Here is a 12599-nt window from a genome sequence, read left to right as displayed (position 1 = left end):
ACATCCGGCAGAGAGGGAGGGGAGGGGGATACAGGGAGAGGGGAGAGAGGAGAGAGAGAGGGTGAGGGAGAGAGAGTGTGAGGGAAAGGGAGAGGAAGAGGGAAAGGGAGAAACTCTGGGAAAGAGCGAGGCGCGGGAAGATTCCACCCTCATCTGACATATGAAACTCGAGAGAGGTACTAGCCATGTGGCAGACATGGAATAATATAAACGGGTTAATATAAGTTGCAAGCTAGTCAGGGAACAGACCTAGCTCATGGCCTAGGCATTTATTCATAAATAAATAAACGTCTGAGTCATTATTCAGGAAATGGGGTGCCTGTGGAAAAGCCCACGGCTGCAGACATGCCCCAGGTAACACAGGGCAGGGATGGGTTTCAGGAGCTTTGGGTCAGGACAGCTCATGTTAGCTGAAGATTTACATACTTAGTAATGGGTCACCCCTGAGATATGTGGAGAACATAACAAACCCCCAGGCCTTGGCACACCAGACTATATGATGGAAGCACCATTCAGGCCATAAAACCCAGCTCTTAGACAGCACCGCCTGCCAAAGTGAAAACAAAGACCTAATCTATCAAAGGCCATAGTTCTGGGAAAGTCTCTAACTAGACTCACCTTGCTTTTTGGATTCTGTAGTTCTGTTTCTGGCTAACTGTTCTTGTTAACTGAAGTATGTCAACCCAGGACATGGTTTGTTTGTTTGTTTGTTCGTTTTTTTGTTGTTGTTTTGTTTTGTTTTCTTAAAAGCACACCCTGAGAAAGGCTTGGGCTACACTGGAATTCTGAACGCCCAATGTAGTTGCTGGGGGCTAATAAACTTTCCTCTGGCTTAAACATGAATCTGAGTAGTCTTCTCTGATGGATACCCCATAACAGAGAACAATATTGATCCATTTATCAAGGTCAACTGAGGAAGGAACACTGTGGTCCAGCCAGATACCAAACTCTTTAGAAAAAGGGAACCCTAAGACCTAACTCTTGTTTGTGTGGGAATATACCTAGAACTGACTGGACTCTAGGCAGAACTAAAAACAAGCCACGACAATGAGGCTATCGGTCTATACGCAAATCCCGAGATTGTTTCAAAGAGGAATGAACAAGAGAACAAAGGGATGAGGTAAGAGAGAGAATCACCTTTGCTTGGGCTGTGGAGATGGTTCAGGTGATAAAATGCTTGTTTTGTAAGCACAGGGACTTGAGTTTGATCCTCAGGACCCACATAAAAACGTCAGCCATGGAAGCGGGCACCTGCAGCCCCAGCACTGTGCAGGCAGAGTCTGCTGGCTCCCTGAGGCTCGCTGGCTGTACTGGCTGGTTTTGTGTGTCAGCTTGACGCAGGCTGGAGTTATCACAGAGAAAGGAGCTTCAGTTGGGGAAAGGCCTCCAAAAGATCCAGCTGTGGGGCATTTTCTCAATCAGTGATCAAGGGGAGAGGGCCCCTTGTGGTGGTGCCATCTCTGGGCTGGTAATCTTGGGTTCTATAAGAAAACAAGCTGAGCAAGCCAGGGGAAGCAAGCCAGTAAACAACATTCCTCTATGGCCTCTGCATTGGCTCCTGCTCCCTGACCTGCTTGAGTTCCAGTCCTGACTTCCTTTGGTGATGAACAGCAACGTGGAAGTGTAAGCTGAATAAACCCTTTCCTCCCCAACTTGTCTCTTGGTCACGATGTTTGTGTAGGATACAAACGCTGACTAAGACATTGGCAACCCACCTACTCTCTTTGATGAGTTCCAGGCTGGCAAGAAGCTCTGTCTCAAAAATCAAGGTGGATAGTGCCTGAGAAATGACCCCCACCCCAGAGGTTGTCCTCTGGCATTCACATGGGCACACTCATGTGTGCTCTCACTCACACATCATCTGATGGTGGCAATGCTATGATGGCAAGGGAAGGCATCCGTGGAAGGAGAATGTGATGGTTTGTATATTCTTGGGCCAGGGAGTGGCACCATTTGGAGGTGTGGCCTTGTTGGAATAGGTGTGACCTGGTTTGGAGTAGGTGTGTCACTGTGGATATGGGCTATAAGACCCTCATCCTAACTGCCTGGAAGTCAGTCTTCCACTAGCAGCCTTTGGGTGAAGATGTAGAACTCTCAGCTCTGCCTGTGCCTGCCTGGATGCTGCCATGTTCCCACCTTGATGATAATGGACTGAACCTCTGAACCTGTAAGCTAGCCCCAATTAAATGTTTTTTTAATAAGACTTGCCTTGGTCATGGTGTCTGTTCACAGCAGTAAATACCTAACTAATACAGAGAGGAAGGAAAACTGTGGTCCAGCCAGAATCAGATACCAGCCTCAGGAATGTGAGCTGCTGCCACAGACCAAAACAACCAGCGTCACTGCTGCCCTGTGGGTATCGGCTGCTTCTCTTCCTTTTGCTCTTCTTGCTTCTTTATCACCCTAAAAAGGCAAATGCCTGAAAATTGGGAGTATATAATGGTGTTTCACATGGTGTACATATATTCAAGTAGGTGCGTGCGCATGCACACACACACACACCAAGATGTAACAAATATGTGTATGTATGTAAACAGGAGAAAATGTAGGTAAAGCCTGGAAAACTAGAAAGGGGACCAAGAGGAACTAAAACAGGAAAGCAGGTGTTGAAGTGAGGAGGCAGGAGCAAAAGGATGCATGTGACAGACATGAAAGTGGAAAGGAGATAAGGGGTGGGTCCACAAGGGGGAACAGGAAGGAAGAGCTGAAACAAGGCGGGAAAACCAACGGAATCAAATTCTGCTTGAAAATATAATAATGATACATAATAATTTACATGCTATTTTAAATATACAACCTATACAATGTTTATATGTTTATTCATTAAATCATTAGCATAACAGGGAAAAATTCACTTTGTGATACAGTCTTAAAACAAGAGCCAAGGCTGGAGAGATGACTCAGCACTTAACAGCACACGCTGCTCTTCCAGAGGACTTAAGTTTGGTTCCCAGCCCCCATGTTGGGTGGCTCACAACCACCAGCAACTTGAGCTCCAGCAGGTCAGCAGCCTCTCTGGCCTTCAAGAACATATTCATATGCACAGACACATACATATACACATAAAAATAAACTTTTTTTTTTTTTTTTTTTTTGGTTTTTCGAGACAGGGTTTCTCTGTATAGCCCTGGCTGTCCTGGAACTCACTCTGTAGACCAGGCTGGCCNTTTTGGTTTTTCGAGACAGGGTTTCTCTGTATAGCCCTGGCTGTCCTGGAACTCACTCTGTAGACCAGGCTGGCCTCGAACTCAGAAATTCGCCTGCCTCTGCCTCCCGAGTGCTGGGATTAAAGGCATGCGCCATCACTGCCTGGCTAAAAATAAACTTTCTAAGCCAAACAAACAAACAAAAAAAACAAAAAAACAAAAACAAAAAAACAGAAGGCCACAGAAGTGAAGTAGCAAGGTATGATTTATATATATTTATATTTATTTCATGTTAGCGGAGGATGTGTTTACTGCAGGAAGACTGACCCAAATCCATAGTTGTGGTTTCTTTGTCTTTCCACTAGGACCAAATGCAAACTCCATACCAAAGTGTATTTTATGAGCAACAAATAGAAAGTTCATTATTTATCAATGAAAATTCATACTCTGGTGCCTAGACTTTCCAAGAACCAAGGCTGACAATGGAGAAGGAAAGAGTTGCCAGACCCTTGGAACGGCGCTGGGAACCAAGCCAAGGTGTAGCTTTCACTGAGCATGTGCAGTCCCTAGAACAGCAAGAATAAGAATTTTTCACAGGTTTTACAGTGATGGCATGCTCACAAGTGACCCATGTGCTGCCAGAGGCCGTCACTGAGAGGGCGGTCATGAGTTTGGTAGACATGTCCACTGACTTCCAGCATAAGGTGCTTTCAGGACTATTTCAAGCGCAGTCAAATAGGAAATTCTGACTATGCCCTAGGGATCACCAGGAACCCCCAAGTCACATGTTAATGTCAAGAAGCAAGAGAGAGCCAGAGCCAGAGAGAGACAAAGACAGAGAAAGACATAGAAAGAGAGAGAGAGAGAGAGAGAGAGAGAGAGAGAGAGAGAGAGAGAGAGAGAGCTCACAAGCAGGTGGTTCTGGGCCATAAACCCCTAAGCACGCATGGAAGCAGAAAGTAACCACGCCCAGTAGCTAGCAAGCCTTAGTCAGCAGGGCTCATCCTAGATAACAACACTTCTTATTATAACCCAGAAGTGTGCTCAGACGTGAAGTGTGACAATTAGGAAAAGACACAGAAGACAGTTTCAAAGCCACTGGATGAGTCTGCTTGTCATGTCTGAGACCCACTGGACTCCAACAACACTGGTCTTAGGAACATAGCCATAGCCAACATAAAGAGTGTTCAGTCTGAAGAACCACCTGGTTGGCCAATCCTGGACAGTCCATGTCTGTTATCATCAATTCAAGATGGAACATCTTAAATGTTCTTAAACATGACTTCAGGCTGTACCTAAATTCCCTCTGGTTTTGGTTTATCTCATTTTGTTCTTGAGATAGGACTTGCTGGGCACCCTTGACTGGCTGATACTCCCAATCACAGTAATGAACAACTACAGCCTTCTTAGAAATACTCTTTTCTCTGAAGGAAAATGGCTCAGCATGATCACAGTTATGATAATTACTTAAAAGTGGGAAACGAGAACAAAAGGTTAGCAACATGATTGTTGGTTATCAAGTAAGGGCATTCTTTGTGTGTGTTTATATGTGTGGTGGTTTAAATATGCTTGGCCCAGGGAGTGGCACTATTAGGAGGTGTAGCCTTATTGGAGGAAGTGTGTCGCTGTTGGGGTGGGCTTAGAGAACTCCTTCTAGCTGCTTGAGAGTCTTCTCCTGTTTGCCCCAGAACAAGAAGTAGAACTCTCAGCTCCTTCCCCAGCTCCATGCCTGCCTGGATGCTGCCGTGCTTCCCACTTTGACAATAATGGACTGAACCACAGAACCTGTAAATTAGTCCCAATTAAATGTTGTCTTTTATAAGAGTTGCCTTGGTCATGGTGTCTCCTGACAGCAATGGAAACCCTAACCAAGACAATGTGTGCTCTCATATATGTGGATGTGCATGTGTAGACCAGACGCTGATGTTGGATACCTTCCTTGGTAACTTTCCCTCCTCTACGGTGAGGCACAGTCTCCAGCAGAACTCTGAGCTAACCCTTTCAGCTACTCTAGCTAGCTTGCTTGCTCTGGGGATCACCTGTCCCCACTTCCCATGTGTGGGAATTATCAGCAGGTCACTATGTCCATCCAGGGTTTTACCTCTGGGTGGGTTTCCAGGGATCCAGAAGGAGACATCTCTACAACCCAAGGATTATCTTTGTTTCAGTTACATTGTGTGTGTGTGTGTGTGTGTGTGTGTGTGTGTGTGTGTGTGTGTGTGTGTGATTAGTTTGGAAACTTATTTGGGTTACACAGACACACACAGACACACAGACACACACACACACACACACACACACCTTAAAATATGAATTGGAAGCCTAGTTCTTTCACCTGCATATACTGTGCACACACCCTCCTCTCTAAACAAGGTACCAAGCAATCTCAGAACCTCCTCTACCCAACAGGCATCTAACTACATGTACTTTTATCTCTGGACAATAGTTCAATGGTGTCTTATCCTTGGTAACAACCAAATGTAGACAGTTTCTAGGCAACAGTATTGCCAGCACATTCAGGTATAAAGAATACATGATAAAGAAGGCTGATTCAGCATGAGATAGTTTTGGCTCCACGTGAAATAAAACTCTTCTAGTCGCCTTTCAGGGAGAGAACTCTATTCACCACCTTATGCCTATGCATGATTGTGTGCATGTGATTAAAATTCCATGCATAATCGGGAGCTGCTGATCTCTCAGGACAGGAAGACACGCTTTTGTTTGACTTAGGTATTTGCAGTTTGCTAAAGGCTCACACTTAGTAAACTTCCGCCTTAACATCTACATCTTGTTTGCTAGAGACACAGATGAGTTCTGCCCGGTGGACGATCTCACCAAATACTACTGCTTCGTGTCGCTCTGTAGTCACTTACGGTTTGGGATCTAACCTAAGAACTTCCCTCTGTAACTGTCTACAGAGATCTGGTTTCTCAGAGTGCTTTTAAACCAGCCCTGCCGTCTAACTGCTTGTCTGTTCCTCAGTGAACTGAGTCAACCTTTGCTACGCACAGTGTAAATTTTCAGGAAGTCCTGTTTTTAACTTTGGGGAACATATTTTAAGTGTCTTTTCCTTTCTGTTTGGGCACTGAGCTCAAGGTCGCCACTGTGAACTTGGGGTCAAAAGGTTTTCAGATTTGGATTCAGGGACTTCTCGGCCCTCCCTCTGCAGCCCTCTCCCTGCAGCCCTCCCCCTGCAGCTCCCCCTCTGCAGCCCCCCTCTGCAGCCCCCCTCTGCAGCCCCCCTCTGCAGTCCCCTTCTGCAGCCCTCCCCCTGCAGCACTTTTACACACTTCCCCCTCTCACAGCCCCCTCTTCCGGTGACAAGGATAGCTCATTTGCTTATGCTCTCTCCGTGTCCATCCTGCCTTTGGCACTGGCTCCCAGACAGCCTCCTGGCTTTTGTTTGTTTTTTGTTTTTTGTTTTTTTTTTTGTTTTTTTTTTGCTTTTCCTTTCTCTGCTGCCACAGAAGGATTTTGAAATTGTAACTGTGACACGATACTCCTGGGATGGAGATGTGGGGCAGCAGGATCCAAGAGTGACAAGAAGAAGCAGGTAGCTGTCTCTCAGGCTCAGAGCCACAGGTTTGGATTTTGCACATGCCATGAATGGAAATCTAGAAAGCGTACAGGCACTCTCTCTCTACAGCCCTGAGCCTTGGACAGAGGGCCTTGCAAAAGCTAGGAAAGCGATCTAGCCCTGAGCTATAGCCCCTGTCCAAGAACTCAGACTTGTAGAGGTGACTAATCCTGTTTGTCATGCAGAGGGTCTCCTGGAATGACACTGGGCTCCAAGCCTGGATATTATTGGGTTCCTCATCTATTTCCTTTCGGGAAGTACACAGTAGACCAAGGTCTCACTCATAGGCATGGAAAGTGGGGTGCTAGCTAACAAGGGGCTTTCTGGCTCCAGTGAACATCCTGCAGTGATCCTTCCTGCTTCCCCCTTGGAAAACTTCGGTACCTGCCCCTGGTTGGTTTCCTGCCTCTCCCACCCAGCCCAGTGCGGCCCCTACGCCCCATCCTTTATCCTGCCTGTTCTTCCCTTCTGTTTCCCTTCAGCCCCCTGACCTCCCAGTTGCACTTTTTTTTTTTCAGATTTTTCTTTGTCATGTGTATGAGTGTTTCACTCGTCTGTCTATCCATGTACCACATGTGCCTGGTGCAGGAGGAGGTCAGAGAGAAGGGTGATGATGGATCCCTGAGCCTCCCTGTGGGTGCTGGGAATTGAACCTGCATCTTCTGGAAGAGGAGCCAGCGATTTTTTTTTTTTTTTTTTGGTTTTTTCGAGACAGGGTTTCTCTGTGTAGCCCTGGCTGTCCTCGAACTCACTTTGTAGACCAGGCTGGCCTCGAACTCAGAAATCTGTCTGCCTCTGCCTCCCGAGTGCTGGGATTAAAGGCGTGCGCCACCGCGCCTGGCTTGGAGCCAGCGATCTTAACCACTGAGCCACCTCACCTGGCCCTTCCAGGTGCACTTTTGGTCAGGTTCTTTCTGAACGCTGGACCTCATCTTGAGCCAGTCTCTCTCCATCTGCCTCCTCTGAGCTGCTGTGGCCTCTTGCCTAGACTATAGGCAGTCTCCTCCTGGGCTTCTGTCTCTACCATTAAAGGTGACTTGTGTAAGGGAAGAAAGTGGCTTGTAGAAAATGACAGAGCTCCATGTAATGGGCAACGCAATGCATGTGTGTGTGTGTGTGTGTGTGTGTGTATGCACATGTGTGTGTCTGCGTGTATGATACTGGGGATCAAATCCAGGGCCTCTAAATGCTCTGTCTCTAAACTTCACCCTCAGCCCAGAAATCAGCTTGGAAGTAGTCTCGTCTGCCTCACATGCGTTGCCTTGGATGAAAAGTGTAAGTGGTTAAACGGATGTGCCCTGCCCAGCTCTGGAGGAAGAAAGGTTGAAATGCCCTTCAGCCAGGCGTGGCACCTTGCACCAGGAGTCCTGCATTCCAGAGGCTGAATCCGGATTGCTGGAATTTTTGAGGCATCAAGTTTCAGATGAATCTGGACTATCGTCTGAGACCCTATCTCAAATGAGAGAATGAACAAGCCCCGGACAGCTGCCCACGGAGCAGCTTGCTGCCAAGGCGATGACCTGACTCACAGCGTGGAAAGGAAAAAAGAAACCCACATGCATGGGACCAGTGATCTTGATAATCATGTCCGTAGCAAAGAAAGCAAACAAATCGATCTTAATTGCCTTAAAAGATTTTATTTCCTCTGCTAGGAACTAGTTTCTTTTGGCCAAACTGAAAGAGCACCGAGGTAAGAAAAGCCATTAGTACACATACACACCTATGTTGCTTGTTTATCTCTCATTGCTTCTCAAATATCATAACTCTGTGGTCTAAAAGCCATTAGTACACATACACACCTATGTTGCTTGTTTATCTCTCATTGCTTCTCAAACATCATAACTCTGTGGTCTGTCATTTTCCCGGGCATGTTTATCAACACCACCCCTGTAAGTCATAGAGATAAAGTGGCAGATGCAGGAAGAGTGTCCCGAGTCCCCAAGGACCATGCATGACCATTACAAGGCAAGCTCTAGCTTCCCACCAAGGCCACATGCCAGTTAAATGTCCAGAAATCCCTGAGAGGCCTGTGGCAGGGCACATAGCCCCTGAGCTGAAGCTATAGCATTTGAAGGTAGGTTGGAGACAGGATCCCTAAAGGGTAGTATCAATTTTCAACCTGACATGATGCAAAATCTCCCAGGAGACAAATGACATAGACTGGGCAAGTCTATGCGAGAGATTTTAGATTAAGCTAATGGAGTGGGAAGACCCACCCTAGATGTGGGTGGCACCACCCCATGGTGTCCTAGCCCAAATGAAAACAAGGTGAGCCCAGCACCCCGGCTCTCTACTTCCTGACTGTGGCACAGTGTGACCAACTGGCTGCTTCACATTCCACTACAGTGCCCTCCTGGCCATGGAATGTATGCTTCAACTATGACCCCAAACAACCCATCCTCCCTCAGGTTACTTTTCCCGGGTATTTTCTTTCAGCAACGAGAAAAGTAGCTGATGACAGGACCGTGACCAGTCTGTGTGACCTCCTCCCCCAGTAGAAGTTGACCCTGTGGAGATGAGAGAGGACTTCATGGTCCTCCCACTCCCCTCCTGTCTGCACCCCACCCAGACATGTGAAGACTGTCCTGTGTGGACCGGATGCCAGAATAGCACAGTTGTCATAATTACACACATGCCAGCCCATCTAGGGTACCCAGAGGGTTCATTGATGGCACTTCACAGTCTGGATCCACCCCAGAGAGAGTCCTAGAAATACTTGTTTCATCTGCTACTGAAATGATAGCATGTGTGTGCAACTCATGGATGTACACACTTGTCTGCGTGCAAATGAAAGGACAAAGGGAGACAACAATATCTTCATCTATCACTCTCTGCCTGATGACCTTAAAGCAGGTCCTCTCACGGAGCCAGAAGCTCGACATTTTGGCTAGGCCAGGTATCCAGTAAACTCCCAGGACTGCCTGCCTCTGACCCCCCAGTGCTGGGATTACAGGCACACACAGCCATGGTTGACTTCTGCATGTGGCTGCTGGGGATTTGTACTGAAGTCTTTCTGTCTGCATAGCAAGCTGAGCCAGCTCACCAGTAGAGTTTTATTAAAATAATAATAAAAAACCCTAAACTGTATTGTATATTATTTCATTTAATGTATTCTTCTCTTTGCACGTAATAGTTGGCACCAAGGTCATTTTTGTTCAAAGGAGACAATGGTGTGTGTGTGTGTGTGTGTGTGTGTGTGTGTGTGTGTGTGTGTGTAGATAAACTCAGTGTTTTCTGATTGTTACATAAGCATTCTACCACTGAGCTATGCCTCTACCCCATAATACTCTTCCTAAGACACAAGGTCATGAAGTCATGCCTTGTGAGTGGTGGATGGAGCAGATGTTTTTGGGTGTCATGTTTACGGTCTGTGGCTGTTACTTATCATTATAAAAACATTTAGATTTCATAAAAAGAATCTCTACTAGCATCTGCTTTGGCCTATACACACCCACCCATAAAAATCCTCCCTTCTTCCAATAAAGCAGATGAGATCTACCTCATTCACCTGCCTCAGACAGGTAAAGTAAAGAACAAACCTGCTAGATCTCTGTAGTTAAGGGAAATACTCTTTTGTATTTCCTAAGATGATTTCAAGATAACTTTTAAAAATCGGTGCACCAATCGGATAAGAATAAAACATTAAGGCAGAAGCCACCACTCAACACAGCGTTGTGGTTGGTGTTTAAGCACTGCACACACACACACACGCACACACGCACACACACACACACACACTGACTTCCTTGGTATGTGTTGTATAGAAGAAACAAAGCTGGCATGTGTTGGGGTAGAGGAGGTGGTGGCAGAGAGCATGGAAGCAATTGCTTCTGGCCTGAATTTTTACCCTGAAATGTGTTTTACACGTGATCTTGGTGTCTCTTCATTAGAAAAATGAGTCTGTGTGAGCTAGGAGTTTGTGAATGTACCCGGAAAGGTAATGGTAGGAACTATTTCTCCCTCACATAAATGAAGCTCAGAAGTCTGCAGCCCAGGACTGGTGACATGCCTCCACTGTATTCCTGTCATTAACGTGAGTTACATCGGAGTGTGTGTGTGTGTGTGTGTGTGTGTGTGTGTGCATGCATGTACATGCTCCTGCCATGGTGCCTGTATGGAGGTCAGAGTACAGTTTTCAGGAGTCAGTGCTCCCCTTCTGCCATATGTGTGTGTTCCAGGGGTCAACCTTAACTTAGGCTATCAGGCAAACACCTTTACCCACTGAGATATCTGGCCATTCCTGCAGTTATATTTTCAGAATTATCTCCTCACTCTTCACCTCTGCACCTTGATATCCAGTGCATATCTCTTTATCTTACATGTGGCTTTATAACGATCTGTTCTTAAGTGTTCCAGGATGCAAGACTCTGAACTCCTTTTGAACCAGGACTGAGTCATCAGTCTTTCAACTGTACCTTGCCTCAGCAGCTCACCCTAAGAAGGACGGTAGGGCATGGGAGTAGACGAAAGGATCAGACAGGGCCCATGCTCCACATCACCTGCTGTTGAGCCTACTCAGGTCACTTCCCAAGAGGAGTCAACTTAATGTCAGTATTAACACAGCTTCAAATCCCATCTCAGGAGACTTCAGAGAATGTTGGTTAAGAACCAGGCATTGAGGTGCATTGACTGGTAGTCCCAGCACTCCAAAGTGAAGCAGAAGGATAGAACATTCTAGTGTAGCCTGGGCTACAAAGTGAGAGAAACCATGTCTTTAAAAACAGGCTGTTAAGCAAACTCAATCCATTTTAAGTTGTGTTAGTCACAATTATTTTGGCCTCTGTGTGTGTGTGTGTGTGTGTGTGTGTGTGTGTGTGTGGTTTATTTCCAGTCTATAAATTCATAGATTCACCAATAAGCAACAGTTCTAGGATTTAAGAGGTTGCTCAGTCTCCTAGGATGCTGAGGTTGCTGCTCAAGACAGCCAGCAAAAGCAAATCCCCCACCAGGGAGGGAGATGAGTTGCCATGGGACAGCCTGAAAACAGCACGGCTGTGGCTGCCATTGGCTGTGGTACATGGAAGCAAAGGGGGCAGCTGAGATGTGCACAGTCAAGCCTTGTCGGGAAGATGTAGAGGGAAGAACCAAGGCCCCTTTATGACCCAGTGATCAAGTGACTCTGGCTAAGTGCAGGAAGAAGGAGATGGCTGGGTTGTGCATACCAAATCACCCTCTTACCTCCTGACTCCTCTGTGTGCAGAGAACAGATGCTCTGAGATGTGTGGACTTTTTTGTGCTTTCCTTCCTGGAAGTTTATCTGTTTCACCCTGGGCCATGTGGGGTGTGTCCATGAGTGGAGGGTGGAGGTGGGAGGGTGGTGAGTGGAGGGTGGAGCAAGAGCTACCAGGTGCCCTTGATGCTCATTAAAGGACAACTGAACATGCTCTTTTAATCTTCCTTCCTTCCTTCCTTCCTTCCTTCCTTCCTTCCTTCCTTCCTTCCTTCCTTCCTTCCTTCCTTTCCATATTTTTTAATTTTGTGATTATGGTTATTTTTTCTGTATATATATCTGTGTGCACTATTTGTGTGTGGTACCCACAGAGGCCAGATGTGGGCGCCGAATTCCCTGGAACCAGAGTTCTACAGTTAGTTTGGGAGGTGTCTTGTGGGTTCTGGAACTCGAACCTGGGTCCCCTGGAAGATCAGCCAGTGATCTCAACCACTGAGCTATCACTCCAGCCCCAAGCTTGCACTTTTACATCTTACAAATTCTGCCTAAAACAAAGTAGATCTCATCGGGTCTGTTAACCAGGCCAGGGACTCTGTCCTGAGACTTTGGAGATTGGAGTTCAAAACACCCTCCTCACCATCTTCATCATCCTACTACTCTTTTTTTTTTTTTTTTTTTTTTTTTTTTTTTTTTTGCTGTTGTTTTT

The sequence above is a fragment of the Mus pahari genome, chromosome 10 (assembly GCF_900095145.1).
Source record: "Mus pahari chromosome 10, PAHARI_EIJ_v1.1, whole genome shotgun sequence".
Taxonomy (NCBI): domain Eukaryota; kingdom Metazoa; phylum Chordata; class Mammalia; order Rodentia; family Muridae; genus Mus; species Mus pahari.
Note: the sequence above shows the minus strand (reverse complement) of the source record.